The following is a 15,542-nucleotide window of genomic DNA, read 5'->3' as shown; positions in this document are numbered from 1 at the left end:
GATTTCACTCCAGGGCCTGCCCTGCCCTGCCCTTCCTATGAGAGCAGCCAGCAGATGCTGCACTGGCAGTGGGTCTGTCAGAGCCGCTGCTGTGCACAGCAAGTAGATGCTGCCTCTCGCTGGTGTGTAAATAGCTGGGTGAGGATCAGGGATGATGAGAGAACGTAACGCATAACTCCTTTCCCCTCTCGTGTTTAAGGAGACACGCTGGGAGTTGGAAGATATACATTTATTTATTTGTGCATTTTTATAAAGCGCGGACATTACTCAAAGGTGTCAGAGCGCTGTACAATAGAGCCAGTTACATTACAAAAGAACTGTGGAACACAATAAAACATTGCAAAGAAAACCAGTAGTGCTGTACAATAGAGCCAGGTATGTTACATAGACACAAATTCCGATAAAGCACACAGGATAAAGGAATATACAGGAAAAAATAAAAAAAATTACAATGAGGAGCGAACTTCCAAGAGGGGCCTGAGAATGAAATAATTAGTTCTCAAAGTGTCTTTGGAAGAGGAGAGATTTGAGATCAGCTTTGAAGATCAGGGTAGAGGCGGTGGCACGGATGCATTGCCTGATAAGGATTGTGCCATCGATCTTTCCTTTTGAAGATGGGGGGGGGGAATCAAGCAGAAGCTTTTCTGCATTGCGAGAGGGTCGAGAGCCTCCGGACAATTTCAATTTGTTTGCCAGATAACGAGGGGAGGACGTGTTTAAGGCTTTATGTGTGATGCAGGCAGTTTTGTAAATGGATCTTGCCTTAATCGGAAGCCATCGAAGAGCAGACAGGATAGGGGTGACGTGGTCACTTCGTTTAGACCCTGAAATGAAGCGAGCTGCTGAATGGAGGATGGATTTGAGAGGGGAGAGGTGGGATTTAGGTAGGCCCGTCAGGAGTGAATTGCAATAATCCAGTCTTGTGAGAACCAGCGATTGTACCAGGGTTTTTAAGTCTTTCTCCTGTAAGTACCGGAAGATGCCCCATAGGAGGCGCAAATGATATCGTGCGTTCTTGGCAATAGAGTTGATGTGGGAGATTAGGTTGAGTCTTTTGTCAAGAATGACACCTAGGGATTTAGCGCTGTCGAAAACGATGGGTTTGCTGTTTAATAAGTTTAGCTGATCCATCCATGATTGAACGGGAGGAGGTGCAAGAGGTAGAAGGGAGGAGGTGAGAGAGGTAGAAAGGAGGAGGAATTCAGTTTTGGCGGGATTTAGAATGAGTTGGTGACCTAACATCCAGTTGTAAATGGATTTGAGAGTAGAGTTGAGTAGTGAAAGATCATGGTCGGAAGACACCTTGAGGTAGATTTGAGTGTCATCCGCATATAGATGGTAATGGATCCCAGATTTGCTTAGGAGGTTCCCTAATGGAGGGGCAAGATGGCAGCCGCTTAACCCGAGCGAGTTTCACTCCCTGTCGTCATGAGCCGGCTGAAGTAGAGCGAGAGACTTACCTGCCTTTTACAGATTTTTAGCCCCGGTTTAACTTTCCGGGTCCGGAGGTTAAAGGAAGCTGTGGTGAAAAAAACCCTATGCTCACAGACTACGCTACACGGCATTTCTGGCTGCGCTCAGTGCGGCTAGTGACCTCCGCCCTTCGGAGCCGCGCACACCTGGGAGCCTGTCGGGTGTGGCTCGCGGAGAAGGCGCGGAAAGTGATCAGCGAGACGGCTGCGTTAGGTATGGTGCCTCCCAGAAGGAACGGGAATCCCTCTGCCATTGCTGCCGGTAAAACACTGGGAGATGTGTCAGCTGTTGGTGCGGGTGCTGGTGTAAGGAAAAACCGGAGCGCAGTGGAAAAAATGGAGAAAGCAGAGAAAAACGGCAGACACGAGAAGCCTGCAACGAAAACTACAGTGGTGAGTGGCAAAAAGGCTGGGATCGTAAAAGAGAGGCAAGTAGAAAAATCGGTGGCTAATGTCATAGAGAAACCCCCGCCCAGTGAGTCGTCCAGACATAAGGACTTGGGACAATTGTGGACTGTAGCTAGTGCGAGAGATAGTATTGGAAGGGGGAAAGCTCTAATCGTTCTGGAAATGTTTACTGGGAAAACCACCCCGGGCAAAAATGGGACACAGACCCCTGTGATAGTAGTAACCTCTCCAGAGGACTTGAACACTATCAGTAAAATCAATTGTTGTGATAATGGGGGCATTGCTCCTAAGGAAGTTAAAGATGGAGATGGGGAAGAAAAAATACTGGAGGTCGGGAAGAAGTAATCCCATTATCTTTACTTGCAAACATTATTTGCCCTGAAACTAGTGATGGTGTTGAGTCCGAGGATCTTGGTAACGTAGTGGCTGGGTGCTCTCCTCAAAAACAGCTGCTGGGGCAGGAGGCTTGTTCTATTTTTCAGAATCCTGCTGGGGAAAAGCCGGAATTGAACGATGGCCACCTGACGGAGGCTTTGGATGGGGATAGCTTATTTTCGGTGGCTGAAGAGTCTGATGTTGAATCCACAGGGAGATATGTCATCGGGTGAAGGGAGCGGAACCCCCCCCAAATACAGCGGTCACATCTAAAAAGGCTACACTCCGCTGCAATAAACTAAAACTGGCGCCTGATCAGGACCAAAGGGGTGGGGACAGTGATGGTTCCGAAGCCAGTAATAACCTCCAGTGGGACTATGCACATGCTGCTACTAGCCTTACAGGATTAGGGGGGCCTAGGGCCCATAGTAAAGAAAAAGAGCATAAAGAGCCTAACTAAGCATGTTCTGAGGTCATTGCCAGGACAGTCGGCTTGAGGAGAGAATCGTTGAACTTGAAACAGGGCTACAGCAGACCGAGACCAAAACAACGGCCAATGATGATAGACTGACTGACATAATGTGGAAGCTGGAAGACTCCGAAAATAGGCTTCGAAGAAATAACCTTTGTTTATTAGGAATTGAAGAGAATGTGGAGGGTCAGGATATCAGAGGCTTTGTCTTAAGGTTGTTTCAAGCAGCATTTCCGGAGCTCTCTCTCATTGGTCGTGGGACACAGAGAGTGCACCGTTTTCCTCTTATGCAAAAAAGGAGCCCAGGTCCTGAAGCAAAGCCGAGGGCTATTTTGATTTTTTTCGGTAATTTTTTACTGAGACAAGCTATCTTTGAAAAAGCCCGTCCGGACGCCAAAAGATCTGCTGAAGGCCATACTTTTTTCGTGCTCCCGGACTACTGCCACGCAACTGTGGAATGGAGGTGGCGACTCCGCACGCTGATTGCCCCCTTTCAAAACAAGCATTGGAAATGCAATAGGTCTCGCATTTGCAAAGTTGGAGCTATTGGTTTTGTACATAATTTTTTTGGTGTTGATTTTTGAAATAGTTAAATTGATAGTTTTGTCATTCACAACGCCAATAGTTTTAACTTTTGTGAATGTGACTCCTATAGCATTTGGAATGCAACATGTTTTGTATGTACGTGACTTTGATGGCAGGTCTTGTTGTTATGCCACATCTCTAGAGAGCAGGAGAGTGCAGCAGGGGTGAGAAGCACAGCAATGCAATATGTCTTGAATTCATAGAGCTCCTAATCCCATTACTTTAGTTAATATTTAGTGCGTTTCTATTGAGGATTATGACTTTAAACCCCCCCCCCCCCCCCACATACGACAACCCCCAAAGTAGACCAACCTCTGTGTGTAGAAATGTCGAAATCTCAACAGGGAAGAGGAGATGTGACTAATTTAGTTCTGAAACTTTGCCACCTCACCAATGTGCATAGTCTTGTTAAAATGCTGAATTATTGGGTTTTGAATATTTGTTTTATTTTTTATTTGATGCATTCTTTTTGCATAATGTTCACTATTAATATCCTGTTTTTTTGTAGAAAATGTCTTGAGGGAATACAGTCAGTCTGCCTTTGCTGTATGTGTGGCGCTAGCAATACCCACCTCATCACTTCATCTATCTTGCCTGACCTTTGTATACAGTGAAAAACTTCATGTAAAATGTTACTAAATAGCAACCTTGTGAAGATTTTTTTTTATTCTGATCTACAAGTTAACAATCAAAACCACATACATTAGTTTCTTTTGATTGTAAAGTACCCTTGTGTATTTGTGAAATGGGGTGGATGAAGCAAACTGATTACCATGCAAGCTGAGCGTCCTCCCATCGCACACCCATCTGTGGCTTGAGGGGTGTGAGGGTGAGGGGTGTTGATGGTGAGAGTGTGCGAGGGTGAGGGGGCTGAGTGTGTGTGAGGGTGTGTGAGGGTGTGAGGTGTAGTGAGTGTGAGAGGGTTGTGAGGGGTGTGAGGGTGTGAGTGGAGCGAGAGTGTGAGTGGAGCGAGGGTGTGTGAGGGGGTGAGTGAGGGAGTATGAGTGTGTGGGTGTGTGACGGTGTGTGAGGGTGTGAGGGTGAGGGGGTGTGAGGGTGAGGGGGTGTGAGTGTGTGTGATGGTGAGGGTCATTCACAATGGGGGACATTAAAAAGGCAAGTATGTCTTCATAATCTACAAGTTGAGTTTAATGTAACTTTCCCATGAAGTCGGTGGTGTCCTTGATGTAAGTCCTAAAGTACATAAACACCCCACGAAGCCACCTTGTAGACCGATGGTGTCAGCGGGTGGAAGTCCACACAAACCTAAAGGTAAAAACCTAGATCGATTTCTATAAACAAGTGTTATGTCAATGAGCACAAAGGTGTTCCTTATGGAGCTTTTAGAATTTAAATTATTACAATATTACGATCATTGAAATCTAGCGGTAGAGATTGAAACCGCACATCCGGCATAATGACACACCCACTGAACCAGATAACGGAGAGAGACGCGACATACGCGCTGAACGGAAGACAGCAGTAACCTTAAAATCCAACAGCGTAGTAATGTTGGTAATGGTGCGCCTTTAATAGTATTACCATTTCTTTAAACACCGCTTCACTTCAAAGGTGTGGGAAGAGTGCGGCTGAGGGAACAGACGGCGATTTGATGATGTGCACGCGCATTTTAGGTCAATGCGCTCGCGCATTGACCTTAAAGCCACGGGCACAGCACCAAATCGCCCAGTTAGGTAAAGTCTGTTTAAGACGCTATAGTCTCGCTCTGCTCAATGCGCTTGCGCATTGAGAGGCAAGACCTAAAAAGGGCTGCAAGGTGTTCTTAATGAACCCCGCAAGGTTAAAAGTCATCCATCGGGGCAAGTCTAGGGTTTTTTCGCTTGAAATTCAGGCCGAAGAATATTTGAAAGAACTTGCCGATGGCTAATTGGCGTAAGGATTTTCAGTGTGTAAGTTGATCTAAATAGATCCAGTTTCTGACTGGGACTGAATAGATATAGTAAAGGGGGAGGGGGGGGGGGGGGACTGAGATGTATATATACTGGTGGTTTATGGTTTTCGGTCTTCTCTTTCCCTCCTTTAGACTTATTGGGGATTTAGTTGGATTTCTTATTTTTGAGCACTCTCGTTCGCTTCCACAATGGAGGATGTTCAGACAGGGAGTGTCCGGAGGACACTCGGGAAGTGGGAGGCATCACATGGGTCTGTCGACCTATTTTGCCTGTGTTTGGGGATGGGGGATTAAGGGGGAGGGGGATAAAGGGGGAGGGGGGTGGGGGTGGGGAGGGGGCATTGCAATGGGATGGGCAAAGGGCAGAATTTCTAGTATGGTTTGATGACATGTTAACTAAATTTCACTTAATGCAAAGGGCTTGGTGTCCTTATTTTCCTTTGGGGTATGGCTAATATTAGAATAGCCTCTATAAATATATTTGGGCTCAACCATCTGACTAAACGGCGTCGGGTAAGGGAAGATCTGCGATTCTTCTGGGCAGATGTTCTCTGCCTTCAAGAAACGCATATCTAAGCAAGTCGTCATAAATTGCTGGAATTTGAGGGGTTTCAGTTAATATCCAGGACCAAACTTGAAGCTAAGACCAAAGAAGGAGCTATTCTTGCAAGGCGGGGAAAAGGTAAACATATCCCGCTCTTCCGCTGATAGGTTGGGCCGTTGGGTAATAGTGCATGGCAATTTTCAGGGTAAAAGTATCACACTTTGTGCTTTATACGGTCCAGTATTTGGCGACCCAGAATTATATAAATGGCTGAGTCTGGAGTTGGTTGGTTGGCCATCCCCGTTTATAATTTGCGGGGATTTAAATATTAATATGGAGTGTGGACTTATGAATCATCCAGGGACCATATATATAGGGAGAAAACATAAGGTCTATAGGGCTTTGCGCCACCTAATAAAACTACATGGCCTAATGGATGCTTGGGCCTTTTTTAATCGGGATGATCCAGGATATACTTTTTACTCCGCACCTCATAAAATTTGCTCCAGGTTTGATTATTTTTTAATTTCTCCTGTTCTTATTCAAGGCTCCAGCATTATAAGATGTCCCAGAGTAATGTCGGATCATAATCCGCTTCTATTAGAGGTGAACACACAATTATGTAAGATTAAAACTGATACCTGGACGTTCAATCGTGGATTGCTTAGCGAGAGGGAATATGTGGATGTCATGTCCCCTCGGATCTCAAGATTTGTAGGTGAAAATATAGGTAGAACAGGCATCCAGAATGTTTGGGATACTCTAAAGGCTCAGATTATGGGCGAAAGAACTCGATATGGAAGGGAAGCCCAAAGGAAAGAAAAGACCAATTTACTGAGATTATATACAGAATTAGAAGAGGCAGAGTTGAGTTTGTCTCATGTGATACAGATAGGAGGGGATAGCGAGGCAGCCCAAACACAGGTTATTATAGCCAAATTATCTATAACCGAACTCTCACAGGCTAAACCAGCTAGTAAATGTATAGCTTGGAGATCTAAAATGTTTGAGAACAGTGAAAGAGCAGGGCATATACTTGCGGTAAGAATTAGGGAAAGAGAAACCGCCTCACGTATTAAAAATATTCAGGATCCGGAAGTTGGTCTTGTGTCTGATGAAAGGGCCATAGCTTTTGCCTTTCAGAAGTGCTATCAAAAATTGTATAGTGAAGATATTTGTGATAACGATGTACTTCAGGGGGAAATTGGGGATTATCTGAAGGAGATTGGGGTGGATACGCTATCCTCAGAAGAACGAGACTCATTAGATGCTGAAATCAGCGTCGATGAGCTCTGGCAGGCCATAGATTCTCTCCCAAGGGGCAAAGCGGTGGGTCCAGATTTTTTGCCGGGAGAATTCGATAAGGTATTCCGGTCTCAGCTCACTCCGATTATATTAGAATTGTTTCGCAGAGTTCAGGATGGAGAGATCGCCCCCCCCCCCCCCCCGAGTCTTGGCAAAGAGCCTGAATTGTAACTTTTTTAAAAAAAAGATAAAAATCCTTCCGATATGGGTTCATATCGCCCAATAACGCTTATTAATAGCGATATTAAAATATATGCCAAGATTTTGGCAAATAGGATTTCGGGGGTGATAAAGAAACTTGTCTCTGTCCAACAACACGGCTTTGTTCCTGGGCGTGAGACTATAGATCATATTCGTCAAACCATTGCTCTGTTTGATTTTACTAAGGTTTCAGGAGACCCTATGGCCTTAATTCTGCTAGATGCAGAAAAGGCCTTTGATAGGGTCTCCTGGCCTTTTTTATGGGCCGTATTAAGGCATTACGGCCTTGGGGATAGAATTATAAGGGCCATTCAGAGCATGTACAAGCAACCAATAGCTCAAATCTGTGTTATGGGGATTGAGACGAATAGAATTAATATTTTAGGAAGGTACACGGCAGGGGTGTCCCTGTTCCCCTTTATTATTTGCAATTTATATAGACCGCCTAATTAGAAAGTTTCTTTTGAATGACACGATCCGGCCGGTGAGATCCAGGGGTGGGGATACCAAATTATTGGGGTATGCGGATGACCTTGCTAGTCTGACAGATTCGCCTCAGTTTGCATTGCCAGAAATCCTAAATTTGACTTTACAGTTTGGTAAGGAGTCAGGATTTCATCTAAATGACTCTAAGATGCAGATTATTTGTAATGATAAAATCTCGCTGCTTGACTCTCGGGTCACTGATAAGGCAAAATATTTAGGAATAGTGATAAGCTCTATTCCAGAGGAAAGTGTGGAGATTAACCTCAAACCATTGTTATGCAAGATGGAAAAGGATTTGAGTAGGATTAATAACTTTCAGCTAACATTGATGGGTAGATGTAATGTCGTCAAAATTATTTTTCTACCAAAGATTCTGTATCTTTTTAGAGCTATCCCTGTATTATTCGAACAAGTTTGGTTAAAAAAATTAGAACGTATAATTTCGTGGTTTGTCTGGGCTGGTAAACGACCTAGACGAGCATTTACATTTATGACGTTACCCAGAGAGAGGGGGGGTTGGTCTCTACCTAATTTCCAGTTTTATTATTGGGCAATTACGCTGAGGCATATTGCTATATTACTGGATTGTCCAGATGTAGAGGATCGTGAGACATCAATTTATAGTTTATTTATGGGGAAGAGGTGAAGGGGTTATTATTTAGACATATTGATTTTGCGTACTTCAAACGTGTGAAGTTTAAGGTTTTAGTAGCAGCCTTTAAAGTCTGGACACCCGTTCGGAAATTATATAATATAGGAAGATTACATATCTATACTCTGGTAATAGGAAATGCCCTTCTCCCAGCAATCTTTGTAGATGGGTATTTTAGAGAATGGGCGACACACGGAGTGACTATGCTAGGGAATCTGATCTCAGACAAGGGGGTACGGACCTTTGAAAATATTAGACAGAAATGTAATATTACTAATCGGCAATTTTTTAAGTTCTTACAGATTCGTGATTTCCTTTCTAGGAAAACTGTTAGCTGGACCTCTATCCCATTAGTTGAGGCTATTAGGGGGGTGGGGGGGGGGGAGGCATTCTACTATATCTGTGATTTATACAATGATAAATGAAAATAGGAGTGATGATCTACCTAAACATTTCAGCCGTTGGCAGATTGGATTGCATGCCGGGCAAGAGGTATGCGAAGATTCATTATGCCTTAGTCATACTGCTCCTATATCCACTATCCTCCAGGTCCAATGCTTTAAAACTTGGTTTGATCTGTACATAACCCCACATCGTATACAACAATGGGGTGGGATTACTGGAGTCAACTGTCCTAGGTGTGGGGAGTACGCAGCCGATAGTATTCATATGTTTTTCTCCTGCCCCAGCTTGACTCCATTGTTAAACAAAATTGAACAACGGCTGGAGCAAGTTTTTGGATTTATGATTTTATTAACATCTCAAGCTGTTATACTGGGGGTAGTGGATTTAAATATGACGTCATCAGAGCCTAAATTATTTTATATTGTGATGGCCTCGCTCAGAATATGTTTAGCTACAGTTTGGTTGGACCCTGCTCCCCGACAGAACACAAATGGTTTAGTAAACTTCTAAATGTTGGGAAGTGGGAGCTCCTGGTTTTCAAGCGGAGAGGCCCACGGGCTCGTAGAGAAGGAGAATTAGTATGGGAACCTGTAATTAATTGGTTGGATCGTGTAAACTCATGATTATTGAGTAGGACGGAAGCCCGGATGAACTGTATATATTGTCTATACTGTAGATAGTGTGATATAATGTGACTAACTTGTCTTATCAATGGTTTTTAGGTTTTGTCTATATTCTCTCTCCCCGTAGCAATCCCTGGGGGGGTGGGCTTGGAGGGGTTCGGGGGTAAAAATCTAAAATACTGTGAGTAATGACAAAGAATAAATGTTCGGTGATATCTTTTTTTTTGTTTTCTTTTGTTTTTTGTTTGTTTGAATGTTTACTCTGATGTCTTGTTACTCTCCAATAAAAATTATTTTTTTTAAAAAAAGGAGGTTCCCTAATGGTTCTAGGTAGAGATTAAACAAGGTGGGTGCCAGGATAAAACCTTGTGGGACACCTTGACCTACAGCCAATGGGGATGAAAGACTGTTCGCTATCTTAATCATTTGGGATCTGTCCAAGAGCAAAGAGGCAAACCATTTAAGCACTGTGCCATCCAATCCCATTCTCTGTCGAAGAGTGTTAAGGAGGGTACTATGATTAACAGTGTCAAAGGCTGCAGAGAGGTCTACAAGAATTTAGAAGGCACGATTCCCCAGAGTCGAGTATATGCAGCTCCTCATCGATCACTTGCAGCAGGGCTGTTACAGTGCTGCAATTTTGGATGAAGCCAGATTGGAAAACGTCGAGGAGATTATTGTCCATAATATGTAGGGCCAGTTGTTTTGCAACACATTTTTCTATGATTTTCGACAGAAAAGGGAGGTTGGTGATAGGGCGGAAGTTGTTGAGGTCTTTCGCATCAGCTGAGGATTTTTCTTTAGAAGAGGGGTAACCTGTCCTGATTTACGGGCGACAGGGAAGGAGCCTTGACTGGGGAAGAGAATAACTGGTCTGGTCCAGTAAGAGAGAGTATGGGTGTAGAAATCAATGGTGATGCCGCTAGGGATGGGGTCAGAAGAATGGTTGGATGGTTTGGTTTTGAGGATGCATTTGAGGAGTTCATCTTCCGAGAGGATGTCAAAGTGTTGCCAGGTGACTAAGGATTTCCGCTCCTCAAAGGGGGTGGGGTGGGTGACCTGATTCACCAGTGCTTTGACCTTTTCATTAAAGAAAATAGCAAAATCGGCTGCTTTATTTGTGGAGTCGCCAGGCTTAGTAGTTAGGGGAGAACAGTTTAGGTTTTTGATGAGGTCAAAAAGTTTTTGGGGTCTGTTTTTGGCTGAGTCAAGGAGGGATCTGAAATGTGATGTTTTTTCATGGAAGATGTGGTTGCGGTATTTGGATCTTGCTGAACGTAAATAAGAGAGTCTCTCTGGATACCAGGAGGAAGAGGTGCACCTGTGCCCACTCCTCCTCCCACTTCTTGCGCCTGGGGATCCCTGAGCATGGTAGGGGGGAAATGTGGAAATGGTTGCTTAGCCATGACTAGGCCACGAAACTTCTGTTTCTCACTGCACCTATGTCCACAGAGTGAATGTAATCCCTCGTTCATGTTGGTGGCTTCCCCTAAAGGTAATGCAAAACATTACATTTTTCTTTAGTTTTCGAGTTCTGCACATTTCTGACAAATGTGATGAGCTGTAAGTAAATGTTTCACCTAGAAGACAGCCGCAGCAGAAGCAATTCAGCTCCAGAGCCTCCTTTCTGACCACCTGTAAACATTCAACTGCGGCTCGATCAACACCAGTCAGGGCCTTAACTGAAGCTGAGCCTTATCAGTTCTAAAGTTGTACCTCAAAGTCAACGAAAATCATGCAGCTGATAGACATTTAAGTATACCATGACGTTATAAAAAGACTCGTAGTACATGAATAATTCAACTAAAGTAAAACAATATCATACAAATAACTTGGGTAAAGGGGAATGAGTTTCAGGTAGTTATAACAGTAATTAGCATGTGTAAATTTCTTAGCATCAGGGAAATACGAGTTTTATGCCAAACTTTTACTAAGCACACTGCGAGATTAGTTTTAAGCTTCCTTTTTGCAAAATTGTATTGCGCCAGAACCTACACATTTCTTTCCCTTTTAGGCTTGGGTAGATTGACTGATTGCCCATAATCACTGGAGGTTGAGCTGAGGTAGGACTTCAGTCTTATTTCCTATTTCCAAGATCGGCAACTCTAACCACTAGGCCGCATCTCTTCCAGAGCTATGCACTGCTGAGGATGAGTTTACGTTTAACAGTAGGCGGGTTCTAAAAGCTTACTCTGGGGTGGGAATCCTAGCCAGCGATTCTTAAGCCCTTGGAGGGGACTGAGAGTGAGAAATGCCGGCATCTGCAAATGGAATCAGTAGCTCTTATCGATGTAATTCCTCTACTTAGAAAGAGAAGTGAGAAGTTACATTTGCATATTCTAGAGCTATGCGGCTATATGCATACCTATCCGAGAGATGATAAAATAGAAATCAGGTTAAATTTCAATCTCCAACTTGCTTAAAGACATATGAATACTCCCTACTGCCACCAAAATGGAGCTGTGGAGAAGTACAGAGCATGTGTGATGGATGTAAGAGAAAAACTGTCAGAGAGTGGATACCATATTTTCTCCTGCAAAGGTTCTTAACCTTTAATTTGCCAGCCTTAAGGAGACTTCAAAGTAACATGCATAACAGCATTGTACTTAAACAGCACTATACGCTGACACAATAATGTTAATTAGCTAGACAATATGGCACTCTTGCAGGCTTCCTCTTAGTGTTTTCGGTCACATTAGTGTGTGGCCTGGCCCTCCACTTTCCTAGGGCTGAAAAGGCATACCAGGAGCAGATTCGTACCTCTATTTGTGCTATGTACAGTGAAGAAACACATGCTACACGCTAACGAGTACTAGAGCGTGCTTTCCCATAACATTCTACTTCCGCCCTTCTCGTTTTTCGAACTCCACCACTTCCGTTGTGTCAGAGAATCCCAGTTCTATGCTGAGATTACAGTGGTAAAAGAAAGAGTCCTCAGGCTAAGTAAGGAATGTATCTCATTTCAACAAAATAAACAGCACGTTCAGCGTTACCATACAGCTTTCCCAGGGTCCATTTTTTGCTTCATTATGCAGAAAAAAGCCTATACTGCATCAAGTTCAGCCTAAAACGAAATCCGGTTTGCAAAATGTTTTCACACGATAAGAAAACTATTTCACTAGATGATATTAGTATCTTTTTTAACATATCAGGCAAATCCTTACTGTTTCCGGTCTCCCTGATCACATATATAAGGGAATTGTTTGTATATGTGTTACATAATTATAAGGGTAGTAGAACAAGGACCAAATACATCACACCTGACTGAAGGGATAGGAGTTTATTCTTTATTTATACTGACAAGAACAGTGCACTAATAAGTGAGTCAGTTCACCAGCTAATGATATCACACAACCAACATGGCATGATAGCGTGGGCCTTCCGAGAGATTCCTTTAAACAATTCCTTTAATCAATCTCTTCTACACATCTGATATTAAACATAACATCTGTATAACTCATAAAACAAAACAATCTATTACTAGTCGAATGATTGACTATCCATTTCCTAATACGCCCAATGCATTTAGAAAAACCTTCAGAAAGGGGAAGTTTTTCGAAAAGCATTGTTTTATTGTTATTATTATTAGGAAGCTTATAAAGCGCTATGGTTACTCAAACCAGAGTGTCCCCACACTAGGAGATAATGATCCCCAGTGACCCTCCCAAGCTTACCACCATCCAGCGCGGACATCCACACAGAGGTGACACCATACTACTATAGCCCTCCCGGGAGTGACGAAAGAGCCAGGTTTTCATTTTCTTGCGTAGCAGAGACTCCGACTCCGATGTCCTCAAATCCTCAAGGGGCTCATTTCATGCCATGGCTGCCAGGAAACCAAAGGATCTCCCACCAGTCCGAGCCTTCCGCACCCTGGGCACAGTCAATCTAGCACTGCCCAACAATCTTAGATTACGAGTAGGCTGGTAGACCGTCAGGAGGGGAGAAGAAAACTAGGCCCCCTTGTCCTGAGGATCGTATGACTAAAGCATAGGGCCTTAAAGGTGACTGTGGCCCGGATAGTGAGCCAATGCAGTTCCTTTAAAGCTTCTCCCACCGAAGCCCTCCTTGGGATATTCAGGATAAACCGGGCTGCGGCATTTTGAACCTTCTACAAGATGTTAAGATTTTTTGCAGGCAACCCTAGATACAGGACATTGCAATAGTCAAGGGGAGACGTGACCAGAGCCTGTACAATAGTTCTTTTACCAGATCCAGAATCTTACGTAGCATCTTTAAAATGCCAAAACATGTCCCGGCCACTGCAGATATTTGCTCAGAGAAGGACAGATTTTTGTCGAACCACACTCCCAAATTTTTCACCTTGGCTTTCGGCACTGGACTAGGGCCTAGTGCATCTGGCCACCAATGCTGCGACCAGAGAGAGAGTGCGGTTTTCCAACCACCATCACCTCTGTCTTCCCTGCATTTAACTGGAGGCAACTCATTCTCATCCAGTCCATAAGCTCCCCCAAACAAGTTCTGAAATAGGCAGCCCTTCCAGATTCATTTTGTTCCAGGGCCACGAATAGCTGAGTGTCATTAGTATATGACACCAGCTTAATTCAATGTCCCAGAACAATATTTGCAAGCAGGCGCATATCAATGTCCCGCAAGGTGGGAGGGGGGGGGGGGGGGATTGAGCTGACCCCTGCGGCACCTCCTGGTTTGAAGGACAGACTCTGGAGCTGAAAGGATGTTGCAAAACCTGGAAGGATCTATTTTCCAAAACATTCTTCAGCCAAATCCACGTGACCCCTCCGACCCAGAGTGACCCCTCGTGACCCCTCCGACCCTCTCAAGTACGAGGCTGTGGGACACTGTGTCGAACGCAGCACTTAGGTCCAGAAGAATCAAGGCCATGGTCCTCCATTAGCCGCAGCCCTCAACACTTCGGCTGCCAGGAGGAGAGCGGACCCATACTATGCATTGTCTTAAAGCCAGACTGGGTATCATGAAGAACCTGTTTCTCTTCCAAAAACCTTGAGAGTTGCCCATTCAGATGTTTCTCTGCGATTTTAGCTACATAGGGAAGTAGAGCAATGGGTCTTAGATTTTCAGGAAGAGCGTGGTCCAATGAGGGTTTCTTCAACCGTAGCATGTTTCCAGTTGCTGGGGATCTGCCCCGTGCTAAAGGACAGGTTCAGTAGCGAGGTGAGAACAGGAGCAATGATTTTCTTTCCTAGTTGCATATATTTTGGAGGGGCCGGATGAAGAGGTGACCCAGATTTTACCACCTCCATCAGCCTGTGGACCTTGCTAGGAAGAGAAAGCAAGTCAGAGGATGGGGAAGAATCAAGGCTACTAGCCTCACCAAGGTTAGACACCCAATGAAACTCAGGACGAGGCTGAGAAATGTAAGTTAGGTGATCATCGACATCACTGAATTACCTGCGTCTCAAGGAGGAAATAACAGGAGGCTCCTCTGAAAGCAGCGGAAAGTAGCCCAAAAAGAACTGTTCCACCAACGCGGTTCCCAAGGTTGAAGAGGTGACACGTGGCATCGTGGAGAGACAAAGTAGGGACGATCAGCAGCGTTGATACATATGTCGGATCCAACGCTGGCATCATAGGTGGGAATCCCTAAGGGCTGTGCACCGCAGCTGATAAGCATTCGATCATGGAATTGGAGGGCCTCAATGACACTGAGGGAGGACCCGCTGGATTTGAGTCAGGCACAGCTTCATGAACCTCCTTGGGAAATGAGATGCGCACCACAGGGATGCTGAGAATCACAAGCATTTGCAATGCAATAGGTCTCGCATTAGGAAAGTTTGAGCTATTGGTCTTGTAAATGACAATTTTTTTGTTTATGTGTTGTTTTTGAAAATAGCTAAATTAATAGCTTTGTCATTTACAATGCCAATAGTTATACCTTTCGCAAATGTGACACCTATAGCATTTGTAATGCAACATGTTTTGCATTTACGTGACATAGATGTATGGCAATAGCTTAAACTTTTGTAAATAACTTTTGTGAAGATGATGTTCAGTATATTTTATTGTGACGAAAATCCAAGAACAGAAGTGAAATATTAACATATTTTTGTGACATTTGTAATAAAGCTTGAAACATTGAGAGAGCATATTTGAACCAGTGAT

At 44.1% G+C, this 15,542-nt stretch overlaps 1 protein-coding gene across 1 annotated transcript in view; it reads right to left on the bottom strand.

Moving 5' to 3' along the window:
- AGPS (alkylglycerone phosphate synthase) overlaps positions 1 to 15,542 on the bottom strand; it is a 760,022-nt gene that overhangs the window by 293,478 nt on the left and 451,002 nt on the right. The window lies entirely within an intron of this gene.

The sequence above is a fragment of the Lissotriton vulgaris genome, chromosome 2_1, assembly GCF_964263255.1.
Source record: "Lissotriton vulgaris chromosome 2_1, aLisVul1.2, whole genome shotgun sequence".
Lineage (NCBI taxonomy): Eukaryota > Metazoa > Chordata > Amphibia > Caudata > Salamandridae > Lissotriton > Lissotriton vulgaris.
Note: the sequence above shows the minus strand (reverse complement) of the source record. Positions and strands in the feature narration are given on the sequence as shown.